Source organism: Dasypus novemcinctus, chromosome X (assembly GCF_030445035.2).
Source record: "Dasypus novemcinctus isolate mDasNov1 chromosome X, mDasNov1.1.hap2, whole genome shotgun sequence".
In the NCBI taxonomy this organism is placed as follows: domain Eukaryota; kingdom Metazoa; phylum Chordata; class Mammalia; order Cingulata; family Dasypodidae; genus Dasypus; species Dasypus novemcinctus.
This window is the reverse complement of record NC_080704.1, coordinates 42556678-42579779: the sequence shown is the minus strand read 5'-3', so window position 1 is coordinate 42579779 and position 23102 is coordinate 42556678. Positions and strand designations below refer to the sequence as shown.

General features: G+C 39.7%; 1 protein-coding gene and 1 non-coding gene across 3 annotated transcripts in view; one reads left to right on the top strand and one right to left on the bottom strand.

Moving 5' to 3' along the window:
- Positions 1–23102, bottom strand: part of PRRG1 (proline rich and Gla domain 1) — a 202835-nt gene that overhangs the window by 176451 nt on the left and 3282 nt on the right. The window lies entirely within an intron of this gene.
- On the top strand, positions 9990–10110 carry LOC111760144 (small nucleolar RNA SNORA32). Its single transcript, XR_002793923.1, has one exon. It is a non-coding gene; the product is annotated as a small nucleolar RNA SNORA32 (small nucleolar RNA).

Here is a 23102-nt window from a genome sequence, read left to right as displayed (position 1 = left end):
TTATGGCAGGGTATATAATGTCCTGCATATGACCCTGCAGTATCATTCAGCACAACTCCAAGTCCCGAAAATGCCCCATATTACACCTCTTTTCCCCTCTCCCTGCTTTCAGCAACTCCAGTGGCCACTGTCTCCACAACAATGGTATACTTTCTTCCATTGCTAGAGTCACAATAAGTCTACAGTAGAATACCAGTAAGTTCACTCTAATTGCTTTCTGTATTGACTCTGCATCTGTAATGGTGCAAGCTGCCACCATTGGTCCCAATTCTGCCAAATGGAGCAAAGGAGAATAACCATGATTCATATAAAACCTTTTAAAACCTCATTTCAAACATGGTAAGACTGCTCACATGCCAGTGTCAGCCAAGTGACCCACACTGCCCACTACAAGTCTCTTCTTTCTTTATCTCTGTATTAAAATAAAGGCATAAAAATACATATATTTGTACAAATGATGTTCAATCATTTCAGAATACTATTGGAGTGCTACCTCCATTGATCTGGACATGACACTTGCATCAATTTAAAATAAGATTCCATTAATTTTTCCAGTGGCTCAGTTAACGCTGTTAATTTATACTGAACAGCAATTCCCCTGCGTATTTTTCATAATAATTGCCATCAAGCTAGGTCTCCTCTATCTAGTACTAGTAATTGATCTTTTGAACTAGAATGCAAGGCTCTCATTTTTCCTTTAATAGGCTTCTCCTTGTTGGTCTTACCTCATTATTTTAGCCCATCAAGATCCTTAACACTTCTGATTCCATTATCTGGAGTTTCAGCCAACTCTCCTGAGTAGGAAAGAGTTAACATAGCAAGCCTGAGACTGTTAGGTTTAGAAAGGCCTGTTGGCAAGCTTGGCCCTTGGCTGGCATCTAGGAACTTGGATTTCAAGAGTGTTTCCCACATTTCCTAACTGATAAGAGTGTTTACTATGCCTAAGCTGTACAAACAATGTGGTTTGTGCTGAACACCTGCTTCCCTTTTGGGCCTCTGGAATTTTGGTACGTGGCAGGCAGAGGGTGCCTATTAGGACCAGCCCCCAATAAAAGTCATAAAGTCTGAGTCTCAAAGGGCTTTCTTGGGCGGAAACATTGCACACATATGGTTACATTTTCATTGCTGAGGGAAGAGTGTGCTGTGCTCATGGGAGGGAGAGCAATAAAGAGCCTGCACATGGATCCCTCCAGACTTCATTGTCCCTTATGATTCAGCCATGTATCCTTACTGCATTGCTATAATAAGCCTTAGCCCTGAGTACAACTATATGCTGAGTCCCATGAGTCCTTTTTGTCAGTCCTTCTAGTGAATTTCTGAAAGTGGGGGAGGTATTGGGGACCCCAAAATACCTACCAACTTTGAACTACCTAAAGAACTAAATCGCCTAACTTTAACTATCAAGCACGACTACTATGGTCAACCCTTTAGAACCTTAAGTCTGTGTCTTCACTTGGGGATGGTGGCTAATAATGACATTGAGTGTTTGATGATGGAGTATATCATCTTTTAGACCACTGCTTCCCAAAGTGTTCTGAGAGCCCTGATCCCTCAAGACGCTTTTTGAAAATAAGGGCCCCAAGATCAAGTACTTTTGGGAACTCCTGATATAATAGACTCCACTTGACATTCACAGTACCCCATAGCAGGGTCCATAATCAACACATCCCCTGAGCAGAGAAAATGGAGATTCTTTTTTTATTTTATGCACTGTTTCAAATACATGGAGAAATGTTGAGAATAATATAAAAACCACCTATCTAGCCCCTAGCTAGATGTATTTAATATTAATATTTTGCCATACTTGCTGCAGTTCCCTGATGGCTAATGATGTTGAGCACCCTTTCATGTGCTTTTTAGCCATTTGTATAATCTCTTTGGAGAAATAGCTATTTAAGTCGTTTGCCCATTTTTAAATTGTGCATCCCTTATTTTTATCGCTGCTTCTGTTACTTTTTCCCCATGTGCCACCTCATTCATGCCCTGTAAGCTGTGATAGCACCTGGGTATTCCCTCAATGATGTTAGAAGGGGACACAAAAGATTTTTGTGAGTATACATATATCCATTGCTGTTGGTACATCATTATGTGGTATTTACATGAGAGAATGTTATATACTGTGAACAATTACGATAATAATTATACAAATTTTTTAAAAATTATATAAAAAGACTTCAGAATAAGATAAAACATCTGTGTTACCTTATATTGGAAACAAGGAAATATATTTTATAAGGCCCTTTACCTGTTTGATGCTGAAATTTTTCTATTTGACCAGAACTATCTTAAACCACATGCTAATAGTTCACTTTTAATATTCAAACACTGTTAAATATTTTTAGGGGTTAGAAAGGGTGATCTTGTTTAACAATCAAACTATAGTAATTAATTATTACACAACATGGTTATGTGTGTGAATACATATCTCTCTGACCCATCATTTCCTCATTCTACCATATAAATAAAGCATTCAACTTACAGATTCTGGAGCACAGTAGGCAATCAACAAATAGTACCGCTACGAATTATTATCAGTATTAGTATTTCTATTATTAGTGGTAGAATTTCAGGTATCTTAGGATATACTTGGATAAGGCTTCCCTGTACCCCTGAAATTACACCATGGAGACAAACATCATGTAGGCTGGCCCCAGTGGCATTCCAAGGGTGGGAGAGTGGGAACTGTCTGTCCCATGGTGTAAGGTCAATGAGTACAGGCAGTAATAGGATTCATGGACTGTAGACAATTTAAAAATAGTAAGACTGACTAAAATCAGTCTACTTTTATTATGACCATGCACAGCAACACAGTGGAAGTGACATGCATTCCCACAGTAGCAGACACTCCCACTGCCCACCCTTTGTATATCACCAGTTCTCCTTGAGGCATAATATTGCCTATTCTTCAAATCAATTTGAAAACATTCAGTGGGATTTATCAAATTTGGCTAAACCTCAAAGATTTTGGTAACTATTAAATATTAATTATATTTATGTATTTAAAATTTTAATATCCTGTGTTTTACTTTGAAATTATTATCACAAAGTCCATAGCCACACATTTTAGTGTCCATAAATAAGGTTTTTATTGGAACACAGCCACACCCATTTGTTTCCATATTGTCTGTGCCTGCTTTTGCACTTTGACAAGAGAACTGAGTAGTTGTGACAGAGACCATATGGTCTGCAAAGCCCAAATGATTCACTATCTGGCCCCTTATAGACAAGGTTTGCCAACCCCCGATCTAGATTAAAATGCATATTGATTTAGTGGTGTCATCCTTAAACTGGAAGAAAGATAATACATGGTCACATACAGAATAAGTTTTAAAGTGAAAATAGCAATTGATTTAGGCCCTTTGGAACCCTAATTTTTTTTTTCCTATTCCTATGGATTTTAAGCTTCCATTTCTCCATTTGATGATTGAATATGTAGAGATTCCACTTGAATCCAAAATATGAAAATTAAATGTGAGGTAAAGGCTGCCTGAACATGACAAAGAAGGAGTGATTTTCTTTCCCACTGAAATGGCCAATTAATAAAATCAGTGGTGCCACAAAAGGTGGCATGGCCCAGAGACATGTTTTGTTTGGTCTTCACAGTGCTTTAAAATGCTTTAATTTGAATACCTTTTTTTAAAAATATTTATTTATTTATTTCCCCTCCCCCTCCCCCTTCTGTTCCCCTCCCCATCTCCTCCACTTACCCCTCCCTTTGCCCCTTCCTGCTGTTGTTTTTGGTTTTATTTTTGCTGTCTGTGTCCATTCGTTATGTGATCTTCTAAATCTATTTCTCTTTTTGTCTTCTCATCTTTCTTCTCTTGGATTCACTGGGATTCGATTCTAGGGACCTCTGATGTTGAGAGAGGTTCCCTGTCAATTGTGCCACCTCAGCTCCTGGTCTTTGCTGTGCTTCACCTTGACTCTCCCCTTCGTCTCTCTTTTGTTGTGTTATCATCTTGCTGCATGACTCACATGTGTGGGCACTGGCTCGCCACGTGGACCCTCATGCGGGCACTCGGCTCACAACACGGACACTCGGCTCACCATGCGGGCACTCAGCTTGCCATACAGGCACTTGCTCATGCACTGGGTTCACCACATGGGCACCTGGCTCGCCACATGGGCACTTGCATGGGCAATGGACCTCACCACATGGGCACTTGGCTTGCTGTGCAGGCACACACACGGGCCTCGGCTCACTGCATGGGCACGTGGCTCACTGTACAGGCACTCGGCTCACCACATGGGCACTGGCTCATTGCATAGGCATGCTTTCTTTTCTTTTTCACCAGGAGGCCCCAGGGATTGAATGCGGGTCCTCCCATATGGTAGGTGGAGGCCCTATCACTTGAGCCATAGCCACTTCCCTGAATGCCTTAAGATGGAACATGTATTGACTACTTTGCCACAGTCTTCACCACTCCTTAGTAACCTTTGACTCACTTAATACATTTATTTCCTTGACTCATGGGTATTTAAGTTTGTAACCCTTGAACTAAGAGCAACCTATTTACTGATGTAACAACAGTATATATGTTGTTAAAACATTTTCAAGAAAATTATTAATTTTGGTCAGTGAGGCTATTATTTTATGAGATACCAGAAATCCCTACTTTAATCAAAGATAGTACAGTTGCCATTGTTATTTATATTTTGCTATTAACAATACATGAGGGGCAATCCTACAACACAACTGTTTATAAAGAAGGGAAGAGGGAAACGGACTTGGCCCAGTGGTTAGGGCGTCCGTCTACCACATGGGAGGTCCGCGGTTCAAGCCGCGGGTCGAGGAGGCCCGTGTGGAGCTGGCCCATGCGCAGTGCTGATGTGCGCAAGGAGTACCGTGCCACGCAGGGGTGTCCCCCGCGTAGGGGAGCCCCACTCGCAAGGAGTGCACCCGTAAGGAGAGCCGCCCAGCGCGAAAGAAAAATGCAGCCTGCCCAGGAATGGCGCCGCCCACACTTCCCGTGCGGCTGACGACAACAGAAGCGGACAAAGAAACAAGACGCAGCAAATAGACACAGAGAACAGACAACCGGGGGAGGGGGGGGATAAAATAAAATAAATAAATCTTTTAATAAAAAAAAAAGAAGGGAAGAATAATATTGGATCTGTTGCAGAGGATGAACACAGATCTGCAATGCAAGTGGTTCTCACTTGTGTCTTCTCACTCCCCTCTTCCTACAGTTATTCATCATCTAATAACTTACATTAATTCATCCAAGAAGTTTTCATGTTTTTTAAAATTAGATCCAGGTTTCAGATCTCCAGAGTATGAGCCTCTGATATAAGATTTCCCTTTGACAGAACTAAAGTTTTTTGCATATAGCAACCAAACATATATATATAACTTTCTTGAGTAATCTAAGGATGAAATTATTTATAATGTAAAATCTCTGATTTCTTCCAGGAAATTTAAACTTGAGGTTACCATTTAAAAAGGAAATAGAACCACAGTTCATTTAAAAGCAGTGCTATAATGAATTCAAGTCACCAAAATTTGCCTGTTTTCTATGTGGGGATTCAAAGATGGGAAAGTCTGTCCTCATAATCACATTTAAATACATACATAAAACAAAGTGTCATAACTGCTAAACCAAAAATACATAGCAAATTAGAAAAATAGGAGAGGAAGAGATTATGGCCAGGAAATGTGAGCAGAGTAAAGGAAAATAAAACTTCCCCTAAACCCAACTATATGTTTTCTATAAGAAATTCACTTAAAATATAATGACATAGGTAGGTTAAAAATACAAAAATGGACATTGGAATTGTTCTGCATAACACTGTAGTGATGGATACAGGCCATTATACATTTTATCAAAATCTATAAAAATGTGTAGTGCAAAGTGTAAACTATAATGTAAACTATAGTTGATGGTTAGTAGCAATGCTTCAATATGTTTACCAATTGTAACGAATATACCACACTGATGAAAGATGTTGTTAATGTGGAAAAATGTGGGAGGGGGAGTGGGTAGGGTATATGGAATCCCCTACATTTTGATGTAACATTTAAGTCACCTAAAGCTTCTTTAAAAAATAAAAAATGTATTAATTAAAAAAATAAAAGAATGGAAAATGATAAACCATGCAAACACTAATTAAAAGAAAGAAGGCTTGCCTATACTAATATCAGATAAAATAGACTTCAAAGCAAAGAAAATCACCAGGACATTGCATAATGATAAAAGGATCAATCCAACAAGAAGAGAGCAATCCTAAATAAGTATGAACCAAACAACAGAGATGCAAAATGTATACCCAAAAAACAAAAAGCTGACAAAACTGAAAGAGAAATAGAGAAATCACAGTTATAGTTGAGGACTTCAACACCCCTCTTTCCGTTATTGACAGACCACTAGAAAGAAATCAGCAAGGATATAAAGGAACTTCACAACACCATCAACAGGATCTAATCGACATTATCCAATGACTGCCGAAAACACATTCTTTTCAAGCACAGAAGGAACATTCACCAAGAAAACCATATCTTGGGAGGATCATAAATACAATATTATGAATTAAAATATCTTATCATAATGGAATTAAATTAGAAATCAATGAAAGAAAGTTAACAAGATCTCCAAACACTTGGAAATGAAACACCACACATCCAAATAATCCTCAGTGAAAGAGGAGGTCTTAGACAAAATTTGAAAATTCATAAAGTGAATCTACCAGGGAAATTAAAAATGTAAGCGCATTCCATCATTTCTAGTTTTGCCTCCCTCCTCTCTGACCTTTTTCAGTGATTACTTGGTCACAGTTTTGAATGTGTAGTGAAACCACCTGATTGTATTTATCCAAATCACTGAAGCAATAAATTCCTTTCCACTTGCAAAATCGACCCAGAGAAGGCCACACAGGTGAGTCAGTACTGGTTCTTGTGCATAGGAAGGAATGGAGACTCAAAGAGAAGAGCATGAAATGCCAAGAAGAAAGTATCTTGCTTGGGTCTCTAGGGAAGTATCTATAGTCATGGAAATACAGCCAGTTAAAAAGAAGACAAAATACATAAAAACCAAAGCACCCCGATTCAAAACTCCCTCACAGATTCTGAGCGTATATTGGTCACATTCTTCCCCCAAAATTTACTAAGAGAAAAGAAGTTAGGGAAAAGGAGGGATGCAGACACATCCCAAGACTAAGGATTAAATATGACAGTACAACAAGCATTTATTAAGTCCCTACTGAATACATATCACCATATTAAATGCTGAAGAAGCTAGAAAAGATATAGAAAACATATCTTTCAGAGGCTTCATGGCTTAACTAAATAAATAATGGGGAGAGGAAATAAATATAGCAGAAATCTATTGAATGAATTTCCAAAATTGATCACAATCTCTTCTCTGAGTAGATAAACCTATATAGTGATTAATATAGCAAATCCCAACAAGAGAATTAGCAGCAGGAATTTAAAATGGAGTGAAAGAGTGTAAAGTGGTGATTTTATGAAGTAAAGGTTAAGAAGCATGTGTTATGTTGTGTGACAATTAAGCGGAGTGAGATGAGGATGTTTTTCTTATTGTGTATCCCTTGTATACTTCAGGCCCACATGCAATTTTTACTAAAAGGGTCAAGAGTTAATGATGTTAAAAGGCTTCAGTGGTCTGGTTTCTCATCCCTTTTTCACTTTACAAATACAGTATCAAAGTAAGTGAATCATGCACTGCTATTTAGAATTATTCAAATGTGTAGTAGTAACTAAGTCTCTTGAGACATAAAGAAATGTGTTACAACATTGCCAAATATAGGAGTCCTTCATTTTAAGTTCTAACTTAAGATTTTTAAGAGTTAACCTTGAGACTACCTTAATGACTGAATTCATCATTGAGGTTTGCTTCTGGCCCTAATTTGTAAGGGTGCTCCAGTCTTAGACATTTGCATGCTCATTGTTTGTGATAAAAAGAACTGTTCGGATTCATTCATGAATACATTTTAATTATTCCTAGATTTTTTATAAATTAATGTTAAAGAGTAAAATAGGATTTTGATTTTAAATTAATTTTGAACCATTTTTATATTTGGGTTTTAAATTTCATTTTACTACAGATTCAAATCCTGAGTATAGTTTACCGCAGGAATGTTGCAAGCATTGTTTTGTGCCAGCTGACCACTCAATCAATGAATGTCTACCAAGGAGGTTTTGCTAGATATCATTTGATATCTATTAGTCTCTTGAGGTGGGTTTCAGTTGCTTGCCTGACACCAGTATACCCCCCTTAAGTGGCAATTACTGGTTTGATACTGGGTACTGGTGGACCCAGAGAAACGAACAGACTAAATTCTATCATCCTTCAGATCTTGCCTTATAAACTTCCCTTTCTCTGGTTGGTCCCTGGTGGCCTCATATGTCTGGCTCTTGGCTCTATGCCAGTTGGGAAAGGATATGACCCGGCCAGGTGTCTCTCATCATCCAGCAGGTTAGCCTGCGCTCATTCAATCTTGATGATTGCAGGGTTCCCAAAAGCACCTAGAGAGGGCAAGCCCCAACATACAAACCCTTTTCAAGAGCCTGCTTATGTCACATTTGCTCTTGTCTCATTAACCAATACAAGTCACATGGGCAAACCAGTCAGTATGGGAGGGGACTAACTAGAGGACATGGACAGAGGCAGGAAATTATTGCTCAGCATTGCTGTGTCAGCCAGGAGGGAGCGAGTGCCTCTCTCTGAGGAGGAATGAATGGTGTGCCCACCCTGGGTGTGGCATGGGGCTAACCATGTGTTAGGAACAAAAAGTGTGCCCTTCCTGGGTGTGGCATGGGGTTAACTATGGTTTTGTGCTGGGATGAGTCTCTGGTCTCTTCTGCTCTTTACCTCCGCCCATGAAATTTTAGGTAATAAAGCAGATCGTAGAATTATATGCCACGGGAGTTTAGGCCTGGAAGAACTTTAAAGTCCAATTCTTGAACCCTCCAAACACCACTTCCACCTCTCCTCTAGTATCATCACATCAAGTAGCCATTCAAATGCATCCTCCCCCACTCTCCTTCCACCTACTTGAGGATTTTATGTGGAATTTCAGGAGTTGCCTTGATTTAAATGGCATTAACCTGTACTTGAAAGACCTTTACAAACTGTGAATTTTAATTTAGGGAAAGATTTTCTTGGTTTGTCATAAAACTGAAGATGGGATTGTATCTTCTAGTGAATAATAATAGCTCTACTTATAAATGTCATTGCTGTGCTAGGCACGTATGTTGTATCATGCAGTCTTGGTAATAAATGCATGTGGATGGACCATTATTTCCATGAGGGAATTGAAGCTTCAAGAAGTTGCAAACTTTGCTCAAGAACCTCTTATAGAGGTCACATGATCACTGGTTGTTTCTAAAAGTAATGTAAATGGGTATACTTCTTTAGAGTTTACAAATATCATTGTTCATTCCTATTTCCATTTGATTTTCATTCTTACACTGCTCAAGAGAGTCTGCGCCAAACAGATCTTGTTTTCCATCTATTTTTTTCACCTTTTACTAGGGTCTGAAAGCCTTATCTTTAGAACATCATCCACTTCTCAGAAACAAGGGACTCAAACTTGGGCTCAAATGTTGCATCCACCATTTGTTCTGAACCAAATAAAGTTTTTTATCCAGGTAAATCTTGGTTTTGATAAAGAAGCCTTTTGTCTGGTATTCTCTAGGAGCCCCTAAATTTGTGAAGACACTTAGCATGAACTGCCCTCCCCCTCACTCCTCTCTTCTCACTTAAGTCACCATGGAGCCAGGCACAGCCTGGAGCTGGGAGGGTCCTTCTTGGACACTAGCAGCCAGCAAGCTGCAGACAGGAAGCTCAGAGCTGGACCCTGCTATTTCTTACATCATGTGTCTAATTGATTCAATATGAGGAAAATGATTCTAGAATATTTTAGGAGAAAAGAGATATGGTTTCAATGTGTCCCAACAAGATGTCTCTGGTTTTTAAGGCTTCCCAAGACTTCCCTGAAAGTCTGTCTGAAGAAAATTTTAGAAGTGGAGATGGTCATTACCAAGGCTTTTAGAATGCAGTTTCTGATTTGCTGTAGAGTTGACCACAAAAAATCTTCCTACTAGGCTTTCTTTTTGCTACATTTCTAGCATTCAGCCTATAAGGAACATTCTCACTTTATTTCAATTCATAGCTTGTAATGCAAATTACATGTTATTTTCTAATATAATCTGTAATCACTGACATTTTACATTTTTTTCATGCTATATATCTTTGAAATCTGGTAATGGCTATTGGACAGTATAGGCCTAGGCTGCTTGCAAATATGCTTTACCTGGATAATCCAAATAATAATCCTTCTGGGTTGTTATTCGCCATGTATTATGTAGGGAGAGCTAACAGAAGGAAGCTGGCTCCAGAACTCATTTCTGGAAATAAATTTTATACGCTTATTGTGTAGGGCTGACTGAAAAACAGCTGTGGATTCTTTTTTTTTTTCAGGTACCAGGGCCGGGGATTGAAACCTTGTATGTTGTATGTTGGTGCTCAACCACTTTAGCTACACTGGCTCCCTGGATTCTTTTTAAAAGATCTGTCTTGAAGATAAATCTTGTCTGAAGCTTCAGAGGAACTAAGTTGACTTTGATAATTAAATAGTGGAATGATCATATGTTGAATTCTGTAAATAAAAATTTATTAACTTGTAATATACTACACATAATAAAAATACTCTTTATACTGTTAAAAAAAAAGTGAAGAATGTGTTTTTGGGGTGTCCCTCCACATCTTCCAAGTCTCAAGCTTTCCTTTTCATCATGATGCTTTCCTTCCTCCCTTCCCTATTTGAAAAAAGAAAAACAACTTTAAGTATTCTTTTCCCCTTCAATAATTTACTTTCATAGTAGTAGTAATACCTCACCTCTTCCTCCCCTCTCTTGAGGCTGTGCACCGCTCTCTCCCTTTCTTCCTACTGCTCACTCCTCTCTCCCCCTCTGTGCTGCACTTCCAGAAGGGAAAAGAGGGGGCTGCTGAGGCCTCCAAGAAGATGGGACAGCAGATGGGAGGGGGCTTTACTAGCCAAACACTGTGGCATGCCAGTCTGGAGTTTCCCCAGCTAGGCAGAGGGGCCCTCTTCAGGGCTTGTTCTCTGAATGTCAAAGGAACTCTCTTTGAGAGTATCCTCATATTTAGAAAATATATCCTGAAGAATTTAGGGTGTAGAGCCATGATGTATGTACTTTACTATCAAATGGTTCAGTAGATAGATAGAAAGACAGAATCCAAATGATAAAGAACTCATTTTGGGGCAAAATGTTAATAATAGGTGATTTCAGATAAAAGGAATACCAATGTTCTACATACTATTTATATTCTTGCAATTTTTCTGCGTTTGAAACTAACTCCAAATAAAATATTAAAACCTATTATTTTTTATTTTTTGTATTCTTTTAAAATAATAAAGTTCTGGTGTGCAGTCATCTAATTGTCAAAACCCTCTGCCCACTTTTCCAGAAAGTGTGACACTGAAGTGATGCTGGCACACCCAAGAACCTGTGCCTGGTGTCAAAAGAAAAAGATTTGCCACATATAAATCAAAACAATAAAGGGTTTACTGAGAAAGAGACTGTTTACAAGCAGGCTGTTCTCAAACTGAAAGTTTGGTTACAGCTGCTTATAAAGGAATTTAGGGGATTTCCAAATTAGGAGGTTACAATGACTGGTTGACATTAAAATTCCATATTACATAGGAGGGTCTTACAAAGTGGGGAAGAGATGTGCCTTGATCAGTATGGTATGCTTGTCCATTCTAATAAGTCCTCTCTATTGGACTGAAACTGGATTATCACCAAGGGTGCCTAACTGCAGTTTTGAAGGGTATGTTTCAGGGAGCAGAGGCCAGAGAAGAGCCCTCCCAGGTCTGCCCTCTCCAGCCTGCCCTTACGTGTTTCCTTCTCACCCACCCAAGTCCACTCCTCAGGAAATGAGCCCTCCCCCGTTCTGTCTCCAAACAGTAAGACATGGGGCCTTTCCCACTCCCACATTTTTTTTTCTATTTCTCAATTAAATGTACTGGATACATACACCCTTTTTTTGAATCACACAATATATTACACAATATATTTGGTTCATAGTAATGCAATCATATTCCCACATCTTCTTTATCTGCCCTTTTCAGTGCTTGCTCCGACTGCGTTCGAGGTGGCACAGTGACCCCAGGAGGGGCCACCATGGTAAAAGGGCTGAATAAGAGGCAGTCGGTACTGCCTTCTTTTGTCAGCCACTTGTTTGTCAGCAGTTACCTTCTTGTTTATTTGTCTGAGTTTTTTTTCCTTTTTTTTGTCTTTATTTTTTAATGTTACATTAAAAAAATATGAGGTCCCCATATTACCCCCCCCACCCCACTCCTCCCACAACAACAACCTCCTCCAACATCATGGGACACTCACTGCACTTGGTGAACACATCTCTGAGCACTGCTGTACCACCTGGTCAATATTCCACATTATAGTTTACACTCTCCCCCAGTCCACCCAGTGGGCCATGGGAGGACACACAATGTCCAGTAACTGTCCCCACAATACCACCCAGGACAACTCCAAGTCCTGAAAATGCCCCCACATCACATCTCTTCTTCCTACTCCCCACCCCCAGAAGCCATTATGGCCACTTTCTCCACCTCAGCGCCACATTTACTTCCATTACTAATCACAACAATTCCAGAATAGAGCATCAGCAAGTCTACTCTAATCCATACTCCACTCTTCCATTATGTGGACGGTGGGATGGCTATGTCCACTCCACCTCTGTATCAAAAGGGTGCTTAAATTCCACTTGGATGATGGATGCAGTTCTCCTGTTTGCAGTTGTAGGCATTCTTGGCTCCCTGGTGTGGACCTTCTTCACCTCCCCGTTAGCTGGCTGGGGTAAGTCCAATAAACCAGAGGATAGGATTTGCTAGTCTGTTGAGGCTCAGGGCCTGGCTATCACATGGACAGTCCAGAGATTCAGGCCCCCTGAGTATACACCAAACCCCAGCACAAACCACAGGTCTGGTGAAAGTGACAGGAGAGGCTTGTGAACAAAGATCACATGTGAGTCCAACTCCAGCACACTCAGGAACACAAACTCCAAAGTAGGGCCAACTGACATGGCACTGAACTCCATCTGCCACGACCATAGAACCTGTGAGTCTCTGTAGCCCTCAGAAGAACCAATACCTGGAGTTGTATCTACTTTATCTGTCTCTGGGACTCTGTTGAGGTGTGCGTAAGGGCGACTCCTCTGATGACCTTCCGCCTCTTTTTTGGAGACTCATAGCCATATAAACTCATTTGTCCTTTCCATTTCCCCCTTTTATTCAAGGTCAAAAAGCATTTTTAACTCCTGATATTACATGTAGGCTGAGATATTCTGCTGGTCTGAGTTGACCCTTTTATTCAAGGTCGTTCTCCAGCCACATCATCTGTTTTTTATTATTATTGAAATAATGAAAATGCTCTAATAATGATTGAAGTGATGAATGCATAACTCTGTGATTATACCAAATACCAATGATTGTACACTTTGGATGAACTGTATGCTTTATTAATATGTATCAATAAAACTGATTTGTTTAAAAAATGTTCTTAAAGAGAAAATAAAATGAATAACAAACCTGAGGGAAAAACATCAGCCACAAATTCTTCCCATCCCTGAACGCATGCCCCGGTTCAGTGTGGCACTGCAGATGCTCCCACTCAGAGGTGGCCTTTATTCCTCCACCCCGATTCTGGGGGCCTCCATGACCTAGTATGACCCAAGCAGAGACTTGGAAGCCCGTGCACACTGGGCCTCATCTTGCTGCCCTTGGAGCTCTGAGACCACCACAAGAACAAGCCCGAGCCAGGCCGCTGGGTGACGAGAGACACTCATGTGACAAAAGTCGTCCCCTCTACCCGAACTGACACCAAGCCAATTGCGAGACATGTGACTGAGTCCATCCCGCACCCTCCATACCTTACCGAGCTGCCAGCTGACCCCAGGCGCAGGGCAAGCTCTGCAGAGATCAGGGCAGCTGGTCCAGACAAGAACCGCCCGGCCCGCTTTGGCCTGCCGTAAAAGCTTACTGAAAGAGGGCCCGGGATCAGACCTGTAGGAGGGCTGCAAGCAGACGTCGAGGACCTGCCTGCAGCATCCGTGGTCTGCTCTGCACAGAGGGCCATCCTGCTCACCTGGATGCGTGGCTTCCTCTGGCTTCCCTCTTGGTCAGCTGGGCCCGGCCAGCTGTCATTTGCTGAAAGAAAGAAGTGCTGTGGCATGGAACATGATGACTAATTTATTTTTGGAATTTCTACTTGGTCTGACCTACTGCACTTCCTCTCTAATGCTATAAAATCATTGCCTTGAAAAGAACAAATTTTCATTATTCTAAGAAACAAAACAGTTGGATGTATCTGTGGACTACTTGTTTTGATGACAAGTTAGTGGGCTTGTTAGTTAGAAACTTAGTCTCTAAATAATAGTGACTCTCCACCCCAAGTACCAGTCATCCCTGCCTGAGTAGAGCTAAGGTGGTCGACCCAACTCTTGGAACAGACTTTTAAATGCAGTGTACATTTCCTTTAGCTTCTCCTCCTCTTTGCCATAAAAGGTTTTGTCTGTCTCATTTATGTGGATAAACTGTTTCCTTTGATCTAAAAAAGGTTCTAAAGCCTGTTGTTTTGTGGCCCATGATGCTAAGTGAGATGAAGGAAGGCCTGGTTGTGTTAAATTTCTCATATAAAACTCTTTCTCTCATGTCAACTTTTTAAAAAATTGTGTAAAACATCTGTGGAAATGGGTCTCTACTAATTTCTAATGATGTCCACTGAACTTTTTTTTAGCATTCACTCTGTTATCCTCCTGTTAATCTGATAGTGATGATTGTACTTATGTTATTCTTGTAAAACTGAAACTTAGTCTAATAATATCTATTACCTAATAGTTACCTCCTGAAAATGTTGTTACTCAAATATGGTCTCTCTCTAAGCCAAACTCAGCATAGAAACTCACAACCTTCCCTCCAGCATGGGACATGACTCCCAGGGATAAGCCTCCCTGGCATTGAGGGATTATTACCAAGAATGAACTAGTGATGCATTTGGAAAAAGACCTTGACCAAAAGGGGAGAAATATTAAATACAAAAGAGTTTTCATGGCTAAGGGATTTCAAAGTGAGTTGGGAAGTCATTCCAGAGATTATGTCTATGCACGTTTCAGAAGGATCTCACTAACTGCTGCAGTAAACAAAGTCTCAAACAGGGGTAATATAAGATGTATAAGATGCTATTAGTAGGGGAAAATGTAAGATGGGGAGAGAGGGGTATATGAGAGTACCTTATATTTTCACTGTAACTTTTTAGTCAAAAACTTCTTTAAAAGTGAAGTTTAAAAACATCAAGGAAAAAAAAAGAATGAACCTCTTGATAGATGGAAACAACCATCACTTCACCGTGTACCTGATCAGACATGGGAATCATTCTTTTCCTTCCCACATGCATCCAATCATCAAATGAAATAGCTTTACCCCTCTCCTGAAATATCACTCAAACCTAACCCATCTTCCCTATTTTCATTACCTTACTTTAGGCCATAATCATCTCTTTCCTGGACCTCAATGCTACCTTCTAATTTGCCTTCCTTCTTTCACTACTGTTCTTTTCAATGTCATGCTCCACAAAGCTACCTGAGTGATGTACCTGGGATTTTAAAAATAAGCTTTGAAGGTACTAAATTTATGATAAAGAAATGCACTAATATTTATTAAGGAAACTTGAGAATGTAAGCACTTTGAAAAGCAAGCAGGGAGATGGAAGCCCAATTGCTTTAGCTACATCTGCTTCCTGCTGAAATACTTTTAAATAATCCCCAGGAAAAGGACAGAAAAGGGTAAAGTAAAGGCTCATTAAGCAACAGTGAATACAATGGCCATGAAGGCAAATACATGACTCTAGTCAGGCTGTTTACAGGAAAGGGGCTCCTTTGAAACATTTCTTTGGTCTTTAGAAGGAGGGAAAAGTATAACAAAAGGCAAGGATAACTAAGAAAATACATGCTGAACTTTTCTTGAAGGTCAAGATGACTTAGAGAAAGATTTAAATCAACTCCAGATCCCTCATTTGGAACTCTAAGCAACACTGGTGTAATGTTTTCTTCTTTCTTTCAGAGAACAAACCATCCAATTCTTGGAGAATAGTAATGGAATCTTTCAGGATAAAGTGGATATCACTGAAACACAAGTATACAATTTGATTTAAATGGGGAAATCTGCTCATTGTAACAACTTTCTCAAGATTAGATACATTCCAAGAAATATGGAAGATTTTGGGAGGGTTTGAGAAAGGATAGCTAATGATGTTTCCACAGAATGACTCTTTTTCATTCCATGGTCCAAGACAGAGTTACTGTTCTGAGTCAGAAAATCTGGATGTGAACGTAGTTCTGCCACTTGCTGATTGTGAGATCTGGGGCAATACATTTTAAGCTCTCCGAACCTGAGATTCACTATCTACAGAAAAGAGAAAAGCTGTTCCTTTCAGAGCATTAAGAACTATTAAATGACTGAGACAATCAACCACGTCAGTAGTGTAAGACACTCTAGGGTGTTCTTCCCCCACAGATTCGTTGAACTAGCAAAAACTGGGAGAGTCATCTTCCTTGGAACTCTAGAAAAGAGTTAAAGTATTGTAGTAACTGGCAAGTGCCAAATCAAGAAAATACAGTGTTAAGAAAAAGATAAGAGAAGTTCATGGAGTCCTTGCTGACCCCTTTCCAATTCCTTACCAATAAGGTGTGGATTGAGCCTGTGCTCCCATTGTAGGCCTCTGGCTCTGTTCTGGAAAGAGCAGAGTAACCACTATGCATATACTGGGGTGGCTGTATATTGGTGCCAATCTTTTATATGACCGTCTGAAATACTCAACCAGGAAACTCTTTCCTGGCTCACCTTCCCAGAACCTGCCCTATAGGCAGAAGCACTTTGTCAAAGTAGCCTGGGGCAAAGGATTACCTGGTTTAAGTAATACAAAAGAGCGCCCTAGAGGAGGAGAAAGTGTATTTAATAGGGAAGAGAGGGGGCATTTGATTACTGTAAACAAGAGAATTCCTAAGGCCACAAGCAAGCCCAAGCCCAAGACAAGAAATACCCTCAGGAAAGATGGAGAGGACCCTGTACTTCACATTCACCTTGAGCTAATCTTGATAGAAGGGCTAAACCCTGAAGGAGAGCGTAAACCAATGCAGTCATTTTTCAAAGGATGTGAAAGGTGTTTTTTCTGTTGGTTTGTTTGTCTGTTAGCTCTTGACATTCAAGGATATCTATATCATATCACAAACTGGAAACAAACATAAGGAACAGATCAGGCACTAAATCCCAGTTAACACATGAAAATATTAAAATGTACAGTGTACAACAAAAGATTACAGGACAAACAGGAAATGATGGCCCATCCAAAGGAACAGGATCTAGAAATCACCAACAAAGACCAAACTTTGTACATACTAGACAAAGACTTTAAATATATGATCCCATGTACCCAGGCAATGAGTTGGCTTAACCAATGGGAATTTATTGGCTTGCAGATTTGAGGCAGGAAGAAGCCCCAAATCAAGGTATCATCAAGACAATGCTTTCTCCCAGAAGACTATGGCATTCTAGGGCTGAGTGCCAGTGATCCTTGGTCCTTAGCAACTGTGTCACATGGCAATGCACATGGCAGCCTCTCCCATCCTTTCCCTTCTCTTCCAGGTTCCATTGATTTTCAGCTACTGGCTGTCCCTTCTGGCTTTCTCTCTCTCTGTGACCTTCCCTATAGGAGAAATAGGATTAAGACCCATTCTGATTTAGCTGGGCCACACCCTAACCAAAGTAACCTCATCAAAAGGCTCTATTTACAAGAGTTCATACCCACAGGAATAGATTAACTTTAACAAGATTTTCTGGGGCACAAAGTTCAAAACCTCCACAAACCCCAAAATATATGAAGTACGCATATGGTTTGTAATTAATAGGAGAAACAGATGGTTCTTCATTAATAGGAGATAACTTCAATACACCAATTTAAATAATGGACAGAACATATAGACAGATGAACAATAAGGAAATAGAACACTTGAACAATACTATAAACAAAGGATTCTTTTTTTTTAAAGATTTATTTATTTATTTCTCTCCCCTTCCCCCCCCACCCCGGCTGTCTGTTCTCTGTGTCTATTTGCTGTGTCTTCTTTGTCCACTTTTGTTGTCAGCAGCATGGGAATCTGTGTTTCTTTTTTTGTTGCGTCATCTTGTTGTGTCAGCTCTCCGTGTGTGTGGCACCATTCCTGGGCAGGCTGCACTTTTTTTCACGCTGGGCGACTCACCTTATGGGGTGCACTCCTTGCACATGGGGCTCCCCTACGCAGAGACACCTCTATGTGGCATGGCACTCCTTGTGCACGTCAGCACTGCGCGTGGTCCAGCTCCACATGGGTCAAGGAGGCCTGGGGTTTGAACTGCAGACGGATGCCCTAACCACTGAGCCAAGTCCGCCGCCCAGGATTCTTGATCTTTTATGTTCCACGGACCCCTCTGCCAGTCATGTGAAAACCACTGAATCCTTACTAAGTCCATGCTATACTATTATTTAGTAAATATATCACACCCATACCAACATGTCCCCACAAGGATGTTTTTTTGAATTTTCTTTCAAGCTAACGGATACCTGGTTAAGAACCCCTGCCATAAACCACCTAGACCTAAGAGACACATACAGAACACTTCACACAACAGCAGCAGAGTACGCAGCCTTCACTATTGCACATGGGTAATTCTCCATGATCATATGCTAGGTCACAAAACAAATTTCAATAAATTAAAAATATGGAAATCATAAAATATATGTTCTCTGAACATACTGGAAGGAAACTAGAAATCAAATATATAGTGAGAACTGGTAAAACCACAAATATGTGGAAAATAAACAATACAAAATTAAACAAGCCAGGGGTCAAAGAAGAAATTACAAGGAAATTTAGGCAAATGAAAATGAAGACACTACATATCAAAACTTATAGAGTGCAGGAAAAGCAGTGCTAAGACAGAAATTGTACAGCACTAAATACTAAATACTAAAAAGAAGAAAGATCTCAAATCAGAGACCTAACTTCAAAGCTGGAGGACCTAGAAAGAAGGAGCAAACTAAACCCAAAGTGAGCAGAAGGAAATAAATACACAGATTACAGCAGAAATAAATGAAATGGAGCATAAAAAATAAGACAGAATTAACAAACCCAAAAATAGGTTCTCTGAAAAATTCAATAAAATCAATAAACCTTTAGCTAGAATGACAAAGAAAAAGGGAGAGAGGATGCAAATAACTAAAATCAGAAATGAAAAAGGGGTACATTACTACTGACCTCAGAAAAAAAGGATTATAAGAAATACTATGAACTGTGTGCCAAAAAATTAGATAATACAGATGAAACAGATAAATTCCTAGAAACACACAAACAACCTACAGTGACTCAAGAAGAAACACAGTTTAACAGAACAACAAGAGATTAAATCAGTAATCAAACACCTCTCAAGAACAACGAAAAAACCTAGGACCAGATGGCTTCACAGGTGAATTTTACCAAACATTCCAAGAATTAACAACACTGTGTAAATCTTTCAAAAAAATTGAAGAGGAGGGAACAAATCCTATTATTCTATGAGGCCGACATCACCCTAATAAGCATACCACAAGAAAAAAATTATAAATCAATATTTCCTATGAATATAAATGTAAAATTCATCAACAAAATACTAGTAAACCAAATCCAAAAGCACATTAAAAGAACAATACATGGGAAATGGATGTGGCTTAAGCGACCAGGCTCCTGCCAACCACATGGGAAGTTGCTGGTTTAGATCCCAGTGCCTCCTAAAGAAGACAGCAGGCTGCCCCAATGGGCAGATACGGCAAGCTGACACAAGAAGAGACACAAGAAGAGGGACCATAATGAGAGACACAACAAAGTGGGGAGCAGAGCTTCCCAGTGCTTCCTAAAGAAGACAACAACCTGACACAATGGACGGGCGTTGTGAGCTGACCTGACAAGGTGAAAGAACAAAAGCTGTAGGGAGGAAAGACAATGAGAGACACAACAAAGCAGGGAGCGGAGGTGGCTCAAGCAATTAGGCACCTCCCTCCCGCATTGGAGGTCCCAAGTTTGGCTCCTGGTGCCTCCTAAAAAGAAACAAGGAAGACAAGCAGACACAGCAAGTGCAAACAACAAAGGGGATGGGGAGAAATAAATAAGTAAATCTTTAAAAAACAAAACAAAACAAAAAACACTATATACCCTGATCAAAGGAAAATCCATTCCAAGTATATAAGGATGGTTCAACATAAGAAAGTCAATTAATGTAATACAACACATTAATAGGACAAAGGGAAAAAACACAATGAAATACCATTTTACACCCATTAGAATGGCTACTATTTAAAAAAATGGAAGTTACAGGTGTTGGAGAGGATGTAGAGAAACAGGAACACTCATCCATTGTAGGTGGGAAGGTACAATTGTGCAGCAGCTGTGGAAAACAGTTTGGTAGTTCCTCAGAATGTTAAGTATAGAATTAACACATGACTCAGCAATCTCACTTCTAGGTATAGACCCAAGAGAATTGAAAGCAGGGAGTCAAACAGATATTTTTACACTGATGTTTTCACAGCAGCACCATTCAGTTACCAAAAGATGGAAGCAACCCAACTGCCTATCAACAGATGAATGGATAAACAAAATGTGGTATATACATATGTTTTAGTTTCCTAGCCTGCCCCAAGCAAATATCGTGAAATGGGTCAGGATAAACAGTGGGAATTTATTCACTAATGGTTTTGAGGCTGGGAAAAGGTCCAAATTAAGGCATCATCGAGGTGATTCTTTCTTCCCAAAGACAAGCTGGAGCAATCCTCAGCTCCTCTGTCACATGGCAAGGCACATGGCAGTACCTGCTGCTCTCTCCCTTCTCGTCTGCATTTCATTGATTTAAACTTTTTGCTTCTGTGGATTTCTCTCTGTATCTGAATTTCATTCTCTTACAAAGGACTCAGTAATAGGATGAAGATCTGTTCTGACTGAGGTGGTATACACCTTAACTGAAGTAAGCTCTATAAAAGGTCCTACTTACAATGGTTTCACACCCACAGGATTAAATTTAAGAACATATTTTCTGGGGGGTACATACAGCTTCAAACCACTATAACATACAACAGAATATTATTTAGCCATAAATAAGAATGAAGTTTTGATATATGAGACAATAAGGATGAACCCTGAAGATATAATTTGAGTGAAATAAACCAGATGTAATAGAACAAATATTGCACTGATATGAAATAATTAGAATAAGCAAATTAAAAGAGTCGGAAACTAAAATACAGTTTACCAGGGGGCATGGTGGGGTACGGAATGTGCAGTTAAAATTTAATTGGTAAAAGTTTCCTGTTTGGGGTGATGGAAAAGTTTGGTAACAGATAGTGGTGATGGTAGCACAATGTTGTGAATGCAAGTAACAGCACTGAATTATATATTTGAATGTAGTCAAAAGGGAAAATTTTAGGTTATATATCTGGTAGAGTACTAAACAAAAGTTTAAAGAAAACAGGCCTGTTCAACACAAAAAGTGAACCCTAATATAAATTATGGATGATGGTTAATAGAATAGTTATAATAATACTGTTTCATCCATTGTAACACTAATACAAAGTATTAATATTAATAATGGAGAAAACTGTGTGTTTGGGGGGCATAATTTTTCTGTAAACCTAAAACTTCTCTAATAAAAAATTAAACGACAAAAAACATTACAGTGCTCTAAAAATGATAAAATGATTTGTAAATGAAAGTTTTCAGTCTTCTTTACTAACTCTGTCATGTTTGCCATTGCATGGCAGGAGTGTGTGCTAACAACAAGTCAGAACTCTTAAATAATGAGATAAAAAATTTATGGCACAATGTAGGAAAACTGACCTTTCAGCAATCATATACAGTACTACAAATTATTTTTATTCCTGGGTGAAATAAAATTCTATCTACATTGTGAATTTCAGTGATTTTTTACTTCGACCCCTATAAAAATTAAACATAAATGGATGCTTATGGTGACCTTCAACAAAGTGGAAAGAAATATTTTACCTCCTATGGTCTTCATTTCCCAACAGTCTTATAAGGCCAGAGATAAAGCTATAATTAAAAGCAACAAAATGTTCACTACTACCTTTCATACAGTACTCAGGTGTTATCCTTGCATATTCTTACCTTAGATTTTCACCAAACATTTACTGAGTACCCACTAAACATTCACACTGTGTTAGGTAGTATAGGGGGCATGAAGATGATTAAGACACAGTCCTTGTCCCAAAGGCCCTCCCCACTCAGTAAGGGGAGGGGAACTGGTAATAACTGATTTTAAAAAGGCCAACTGTCAAGGAGTTCTCTGAGAAAGGTTAAAAGTATTCTCGGAATATAGGGAAAAAATAGATTCCTGCTAACTGCAGGGATCTAGGTGGGTTCTGTGGGGCAAGGTATTTTGAGTAGGGCAATGGGGATTGGCAGGGATGGCAGTGGAGGGATAAGGATAAGGGTTGGCAGGGCTGCTGAGGAGCAAGCTTGAGTTTGGCCCAGAAAGTGGGTAAGAGCAGGATGTACTCAGAAACACTATTTACAACAGCATGGCCACAAAATACAGGGAGTAATGAAGAAGATGAAATTGAAAAAGGAAGCTGGGAGAAAATTGTGGGAGGTTCCAAATGCCCATTGAGAAGCTGGAATTTTTAAACCTAGATGCAGTAATCCAATGAAGGAAGAAAGGCATGATGGATCTTGGTTGTGGAAAGATGGACAACTAGGGTCAGTGTGTAGGAGTTATTGGAGGGGTGAGAAAGAGAAAGGGAAGATGACCAGGTAAGAAGCTATCATACTCCCTGAGGCCGTGGTTTCAGACATTCCCTGCTGCCTAGATCAGCGGTCTTAGTACTGTAGGCTAAAGCAAAGAGATGAAAGTCCCCAAGTCCCACAAATTTGAGCAACTGCTCCTTTAAGGATTTGCCTGGTAACATTTGCCTGAAGAAGATGCACTGTGAGTTAGAAATGATAATGTGCAAAAGATTTCTTAAC